Below are 8272 nucleotides of genomic sequence, written 5' to 3'. Positions count from 1 at the left end.
GTTTTTCCCCTTGCAGACACCCACCAAATTCAAAACATTAGGGCAAGCCATTTCATATTAGAAAGGCACACCATGTATGTCAGTAAAGAGGATATCACAAATATCCAGCTTAATTTTCTTAATCTACATACAGTTCCGCAACAATTTTATTATTTTTGCAAGCTTCATGAGAAGCATAAGCATGCATTAAGGTTCAGAGTGTAAAAATAATGAATGTTAAAAGAAGGTTAATTTTGGCCGCTATGCTAGGAGACAGAGAAAGAGAGAGGGAGAGAGGGAGAGGGAGAGAGAGGGGGAGAGAGAGGGGGGGGGGAGAGAGAGAGAGAGAGAGAGAGAGAGAAGAAGGAGGAGGAGGAGGAGGAGGAGGAGGCAGACAGGGAGATGGGAGAAAGCAGAATTCAGTAAATGTGCCCTTGCAATGACCTTATTATAGACATCAGGAAAGTGTCAATGTAGTTTTTTCTCGGAACTGCATGAAATTAAACATCAGAAAAAGAAAAGAAGGAGCAACTGCTGGTTTGGATTAGTCTGTTCTCACCTAGACCTTCTATTGAGTTATACAGCTCTTACATTTTTAAAATATGACATGGATTGAAATAGGACTCAGCTGACATTTCTAGTCTCCCCTCACCAACTTGTTGGTTTGACCAACAATAAATTGGTGGGGGCAGGGAGATAATTGCCTGAGTTTTCAAGGAAACTTTGCATATAAAGTATTAACAATTATCTTTTCCCATCCTCTGTGTTATATTGTCTCAAAAACTCCAGCACACACTTTATCCTTTAATGGATAGAAATTAGGGAAGAAAACCACTTTAACATGATGTATGTACTGGGAAATACTTGAGAAAATACTTGGGAACTTGGCACTTATAACATACAGCAGTAATGGACTGAGCAAGTTTTCTCTTTAACCCCAAGACTATAATTAAGTGCTTTTAAGATTAGTAGTACTGTACTCCAAGAAAATTGCCAAGCCCTTAATATTTATTTTCATTTAAACATTAAGGAACCCCAGGTGTACATATGGAGGCGGACAAGGAAGGCTGTCATTTACTTTAGCTTTTGCATTTTATTTTATATTTTTACAAAATAAATGTTTTAAGTGACATTGGCATATATTTCATGCATCCTCCTTTCATATAGTAAACTCCAAAGAAAATTAAACCTGCACCTTTAAGACCTGTGCATGTTGTTTTAGAGGGCAGGGCAGAACCTGAACCAATAGGTTCAAACTACAAGGCAAGGGACTTAGACTAAATAGTAAGAAGAATGTCCTAACTGTTCAGGTGGAGCAGACTGCCTTGGAGTCTTCTTCATTAGACGCTTTTAAGTGTAGACAGAATGGCCACCTCTCAGTGGTGCTGTAGTAGTGAGCTTCCCGAAATGAACTATGATTTACCTTCCAATTATATGATACTATTTAAACAAAAATGTCATACATACACAGAACTTTTTTGTGACAATACTCAGCAGTACAGAATACTGGAACCTCTTTCCCCCATCTCTCTATGGCTGCAATCTTGTGCTGGCCCCCACAGCACTTTTATCAATATAGGAGTACCCGCACCTCTCTCTCTGTCCTTTTTTTTAGCAACAAAAAAGTTCTGTGTATACACTTCAGGCTTTTGCCATCATCATCTAGTTGGGAAAGAAGGGATCAGCAAGAGAACTCTGGGCGGCATCCAACAGAATACAAAAACACAGCAAAAGATTAAAAACTTCCCAGTACAGGGTTGCCTTCAGATGTTTTTGGAAAGTCATATAATTTTTTACCTCTTTCACATCTGATGGGAGGGCATTCCACAAGGAGGGCACCACTACCAAGAAGGCCCTCTGTCTGGTTCCATGTAACTTCACTTCTTGCAGTTGTTAAAGTTATTATAGTTTGTTATCCCGGGGTGTCCCAGGACATTTTGCCGCTCTAGGCAGAATGCCCCCTGCTGTGCCCTAGCCACTGCCACCACTGCAAATTTAGGGGCCCCTCCCTCCCTGCATCTTACCTGACCTGTCCCCACCACCTCTACTGCATCCTCCTCCATTTTGCACTCATGCTGCCATCACAATGCAGCATTAGTAGCAAGAGAAAGGGCACTTTGGTGTCAGCAACAGTGGTGCACATGAAGCCGTGGCAGGCCTGACAGTGGTGCAACAGGGCCACTTGAAGCATTGGCCTTATCACCGCCACAACAGAAAACAAAATAAAGATACTTTTTAAATAAATAAAAAATAGAAATGTGTGGTTGTTTCGCTCACTGGTTTGGTGGGGCAATGTGAAACTAGCAGAAGAAAGTCTGAATTAGGTGAAAGGTTTCCAAAGGAGATTTGGCCCTGCTGGAAGCTCGAAGGCAAACTGTGCCAGCATGTATCACCATGAAGAAAGGAGGTCACAGAAGAACAGGTGAGGGCAGTTGAAGAAAGAGGCTGAGCGGCATGAATACACTGGAGTGAAAGCCACGGGTTGGTAAATAAGGACATGCTTAAGTGAGAAACGCAATGCCTCAGTGGCTGGTGGGGAGAGAAGCCACATCCAACATGAATAAAGAAGTCTGCACTTGTGAAAGGTGTTAGTTGTGATAGGTGGCATATAGCGTTATAACCCCTTCTGAACTCTCAGGCATTAGTCTGAGGGCTGACCAAATTCCAGCATCACAGTCAGTAACTGAAACAAACATTTCCCTCCTCATTCTAGTCCATGAGAAACTTTTCTCCTTCATTTTCCTTCACAGCATGGGCAGACCTTTGAGCTGCTAATCGAAATATCCCAGATTGTGTTGCCTAGTGTCACTGGATTCCCCTCCCAACCTCTTTCTTTTAGACCAGTGATGAGGAACTTGTGGCCCTCCAAGGTGTTGTTTACTACAACTCCCATCATCTATGGCCATGCTGGCTGGGGTTGATGGCACCTGAAGAGTCACACATGCCCCACTCTACTTTATATCTTCCAAATCTAGTACTTGAACCTACCTCAAAAACCTCTAACTTTCAGTATGTCTTAACAAATACATAATAACAAAGGCTATAGTAATTCTAAGCTCTCTGTCCTTGGCAGACTAGCTTTGAAATTCTGAGACCTAACCATACACAAACTCCAACATCAGGCTCTGCTACACACCCAGCCTCCCCTTATCCCGGTTGCAAATGCCTCTTATCCTATCAGCTGGAGGACAATGGCGGGGCCATGTCTCTCCTTTCTGATCACTGTTCTGTAATACGGTTTCATTTCATTTATAAAAGAAGTTTGTTTACCAAGAGGGAAGGGGGAAAGAATATATTTTGTCACCTCTGTGCTAAACCCATTGTCTCCTTCCTAAAAGCAATCATCTTTAGATATTAAAATGGCATGTCCCAGGCATTGCATAGCATTTCTTCTAATCTGCCTGCATTGCCAATTCAATTCACAGATTGCATTCATTCTTCTTTGAAAAGCTTGCATTGTTGAGGTAGAATTTTTGCAAAGAAATGGCATTTACTCACATGAGCATTGTGTTCAGGTGGGCTGAAGGACAAAGTCAAGAGCAGATGAGTGATTGCTGCAGCCTATTGGAAGAAGAAGAAAAACAAGAATGAAACAAAAAAAGGAACTATCTTCTAGCATTTATAGGTTCAAATTAAACAATGGACTTCTTTAATCCAATTATGGAATAAATATAAAAAGTATATCCCAAGACAACTATTTAAAAATATTATTCCCATCTCCAGCTAGTGAGCCATAAAACAGGGGTTGGTCCAAAGGATAGAGATGTGTGTAAATTTGAAAATTGTTTCCCTATGAATAGTTACTTCTTTCCAAGGATGGTAACCCCCTAAAATTTAAAAGAATGCTGTAAATGTGAGTATTCTCTAAGTTTGCTGTGTGAAGGGCAGCCATTGGAATGCCTGATTGAAATGCCTAACGATGGCTCTTATATCTATTTTAGCTTTTGGTGTGGAAATCCAACCTGGAATCCTGGTGATCCTGAATTTGGAATCCATGGCAACTTATGGACAAGGAAGATGAATCATCAGGTGAGGCTGATAGAGCTTGTAGTCCAAAACACCTGGAGGGCACCAGGTTGGTGAAGGATTATCTACAGTTACAATGGGTTTTCTTAGAATAGTCAGCTTTTTCAGTTTGCCAGATGGAATGATCTCCCCTCTCCTCCTGCACTGTTCTGGGGCTTCTCCTGAACACCCTCCCAAGCCAACTTGGGGAGTGGAGGAGGTATGGGGGGAAGCCCCAAAGCACAAGTGCAAGTCCTTGTGCAAGGCTTCTGCTGATGGGACTCATTAGGAGAATCATAAGGTGAATAACTTCTAGGAATGGCATGGTTCCAGATTAACCCACCACAGGAGATGTGCATCCTCGTTGCCAGGGGAAAAGAATGGAATAATATGGAAATTCTGAGCACTAGAAAATGAGACAAAAGCAAGAAAAGTGCACTAAACAGAAGCTTTTTATAACCCCATGGATTCCAGTCACACTGTGTCCAAACTTACTTGTCAATCACAGCTCTGACTTCACTCACTGACTGAAAGTACAGCCAGGCAGGAGCATCCAGACCAGATCATTTCACATAAATCACTTGGAAGAGTAGCTGTACATTTTTCTTCATAGTTTCTGCCCAGAGGCCTGGAGACCAACTTTTGGAATGGTGACCCAACACTGCTGTCACAGTGATATCAAATTCAGGAGAAGCTTCCCGTCTTTCTCACACCGTGGGACAAAGGTGTGCATTTCCCCCCACCCTTCCTCCTTTCCTCGCTCTTACCTTCAGATGCTTTGAATATTTGGGTCACATAAAATGTCGTAATTTCTGATGTGGCTATTGTGGCAAAAGCCATTTTTGGGGGAGGTGGGGGCAATACAGCTCCTTGTCTAGGCACACCTCTGAGTACATTCAAGTACTCTAAAGCAGTAAGTCAGGGACATCACTCTCTTACCAATTCAGTTTACCAACAGAGGTGTTGCACCTCACAGCACAGATCTGTTTCTTCCTACAGAGGATGCTAATAAGGACACATTCTGGTGGTGTTCGTTTGTTTTTTTTAAAAAAAGCAAAACGCACAACCCAAATTATTTGCATACAGTAAGATCACATTGTTCTTGCCAAACAGGGAGAAGTGGATCTATAATTCTTAAAAGTGCATTTCAAGACAAATGACATGGTTTTTATTTATGACATCAATTTATTTTTCACTTTGCAATTACGTAAAAAATAGCAATAACATGGTCAGGGAGATGATGTGATGGATCTAGGTGCTGAATTATTCATTGCCCTTCATTTCGTTGACTTCACATCAGATGGCTTCCTAGGTACATTGCATAAATCACACTGGATCTTTTTGGTCACGGCCATTCTAATAACATCCTATCTTGTGGCTTTTGTTGCTGTTGTATCTGTCCATTTAGGAGATGTACAGACATGAACATGCAAATCAAGACTTGCTATATGTATTTTCCCCCCTCTGAAGCTCAAGACCAGGTTCCTGACACCTTCACAAGACATTTGACAGGTGTACTGACTAAGTAGCCTTCTTCAATGCTTCAGGCAAACCTTCCAAAGGGCTTTTCCAAAGCATTGTATTCAAGTTACTGTACAATCCTGTGCATGTCTACTCAGCAATGTTTCACTAAATTCAGTGGGACTTAATCCCAGGTAAGGTATAGGATTGCATTCCAAATGTATTTTGGTTCCCTGTTGTGTGTGTGTGTGTGTGTGTGTGTGTGTTTTAAGTAATAAATTTATTAATAAAATATGTCAAAGCAACCCATGTAGACTAAGCACGACAACTTCCCATCACCTGCCCATCTCATTACCTAAGCTATTAGCCCAAATTTCTTTCCATGACATTCTAAAAGCAGAATGGATTTTTTTTACTGTGATGTCACCACTTCCCACCCAATCAGCACTATGCACAGCCAGGTTCTGTTGTTAACACACAAAAATCTGTTATCCCCAAATTCAGTCTATGAGAAAAGATTGCCAGTGTGCTTCTTCAATGGGCTCAGCTCTCCCATTCCATATACCTTTGCACACCCTTAAAGAAACACAGACTCAAACATGAGTCTGACCAAACTGCGGGAGGCAGTGGAAGGTAGAAGTGCCTGGCGTGCTCTGGTCCATGGGGTCACGAAGAGTCGGACGCGACTAAACGACTAAACAACAACAACAAAGAAACACTAGAATGTCCTCTGTTCTCTTAAACACCCAATGTACGTACAAGCTAGAGAGTCAAACAGTTCTGATCCTCCATCAAAAGAAGTGAAGGAAAGTTGGTGGACCAGATTGCCACACCCCCACCACCACCCTGATGAACAAATGCTATTGAAAGAAAGTATCCACTGTTCATTATTTGTAGATGCACTCTCATACCATGCATTAACCAAATGAAACAGAATATGGCTATAATCTCATACCTATTTGGGTTTAAGCTCCCTTACCGTCAATAGAACTTCACAGTTGACATGCATAGAAATGTAGTTCTTTTGTTTGTACCAGTGCACTTATTAGTTGTGCAGTGCTGGAATGAATTCTAAAGAACTATCAATGGAAGCATGGTATAACAAAGTATGGAGAACTATATTGGCAGAAAAAATGAATGGTCAAGTTCTGACACAAAGAGAACAAAGGCAAACAGATTCGTTTTTTGAAACTTTTACTGATTTTTGTTTAGGCAAGCCTATCCAAACATGCAGAAGCTGCCATGTGTTTTAATCTGATTTTTGCATTTTGTTGAGTTTTATTATTTTTGAGTGTTTTAAATATTTGTTCTGAACTGCTTTTACTGATGATTGTATTGTTTTCTTTGTAAACCACGTTGAGGTTTTAGTACACCCAAGTGGTATATAAATTAATAATAATAATAACATAGGATAAGAGATGGAGCCCACCAAATGATTCAGAAGGGTGTTGGTGATATGAATTTAATCCTATGAATGATTATTAAGCTTTTTATTAATGAGTTCTGGTGACAGATTTTCATTGCCCCTTCAATGCATTTGTTTAAATCTTGTAAAAATAAAATAAAAAAGAATTAAAAGTAACAAATAAAAGCTGGTCATGTTGTGCATATTATTTCAAATCAGAAGACTTTTTAAACCTGTTTTGTTTTGTTGGGTTAATACCAAGAATATTGCTGCCTTTCTGAATATGAAACCATGAACTGTTTTAACCTTAGCTTACGTCCAAGGGATAGCCAACACTTATGTAGTTCTTGGAACACTTTTTACTTGTTTTGCCCCAAGATTAACTGAAAACATGACAATACAAGTGCCGTTCTCAAGCCACACCCAATTCTTTGCAAGGCTTACTGAAATGGTCACTTTCTACAGCATTCACTGCCTCTATGGTTACTCTTCAGAGAAAACCGCACAGATGAAACAGCAGAAGTGAGTCTTGCAACCAAACATTGCAATGTAGAATGCTCCTGTTCGTGGTTCCACTAGCCAACCATGCTTTTTTCAAGGATATTCCATTCCATTTCTCCTCATGTTTCCCCCCCCCCTCCTCCTCCGTAAAGTCAGTCAAAGTCATTCCACTCAGTCTGCACTGAACTACTTCTGGAGTCTCTCTGAGGGTTATTCCCCAAGCCTCTGATACCTCTCTCATGTGCATGGATGGTACTGTTTTGGCTACATAAGGACTAGCAATTGGGAAATGATGCGCTATTTGTATATCCAGGCATACAGTATTCAAATTGGCAAGCTGGAAAGTGGCTTGCCCCTAAAAGCGGAAGCCATTTAGGCGTGAAATTACAGGTTTTGCATATTAGGCTGCAATCTCAAAAGCACTTCCTTCTTAAAGGGTCCTGAAGTCATCCAGTAACTTTTAGTAGCACTTCAACCATGCTGCTGCTCCTCCAGCTTGCGACCTGTGTGAATGGGGACTGGATTCTCTAAGCAGCTTTTGGTTCAAGTTTCATTCCATAACACTTTTATGGGGAAGAAATTGCATATTTGGCTCTGGATGAGATTTTTTCCCTTGGCAGTTGTAAGTTTAAGAAGGAAATCAATCAACCAACATGAAAGTCAAAGGATCACACCAGACAGTAGTTCTGAGCAAAGGCAGAAGCTATGCAAATAAAAGCAAAGACAATTACTGGTTTATTCTGCCCATCCCTTAGGTCAGGGTGGGAGGGAAGTGGTGGTTGATCCACTGGGGCAAATCTCCATCTCCCTCCCGCTGCCTGCCTTCCTACTTTGAACCTGTCCAGGTGGTGGCACTGCCTGCCAGCGTTTTTCTTAGTTTTGCTCTTGTACAGTGGTACATTAGGTTACATACACTTCAGG

Source organism: Podarcis muralis, chromosome 2 (assembly GCF_964188315.1).
Source record: "Podarcis muralis chromosome 2, rPodMur119.hap1.1, whole genome shotgun sequence".
Classification (NCBI taxonomy): Eukaryota; Metazoa; Chordata; class Lepidosauria; order Squamata; family Lacertidae; genus Podarcis; species Podarcis muralis.
The sequence above is the reverse complement of the archived record's forward strand: the minus strand, read 5'-3'. Positions refer to the sequence as shown.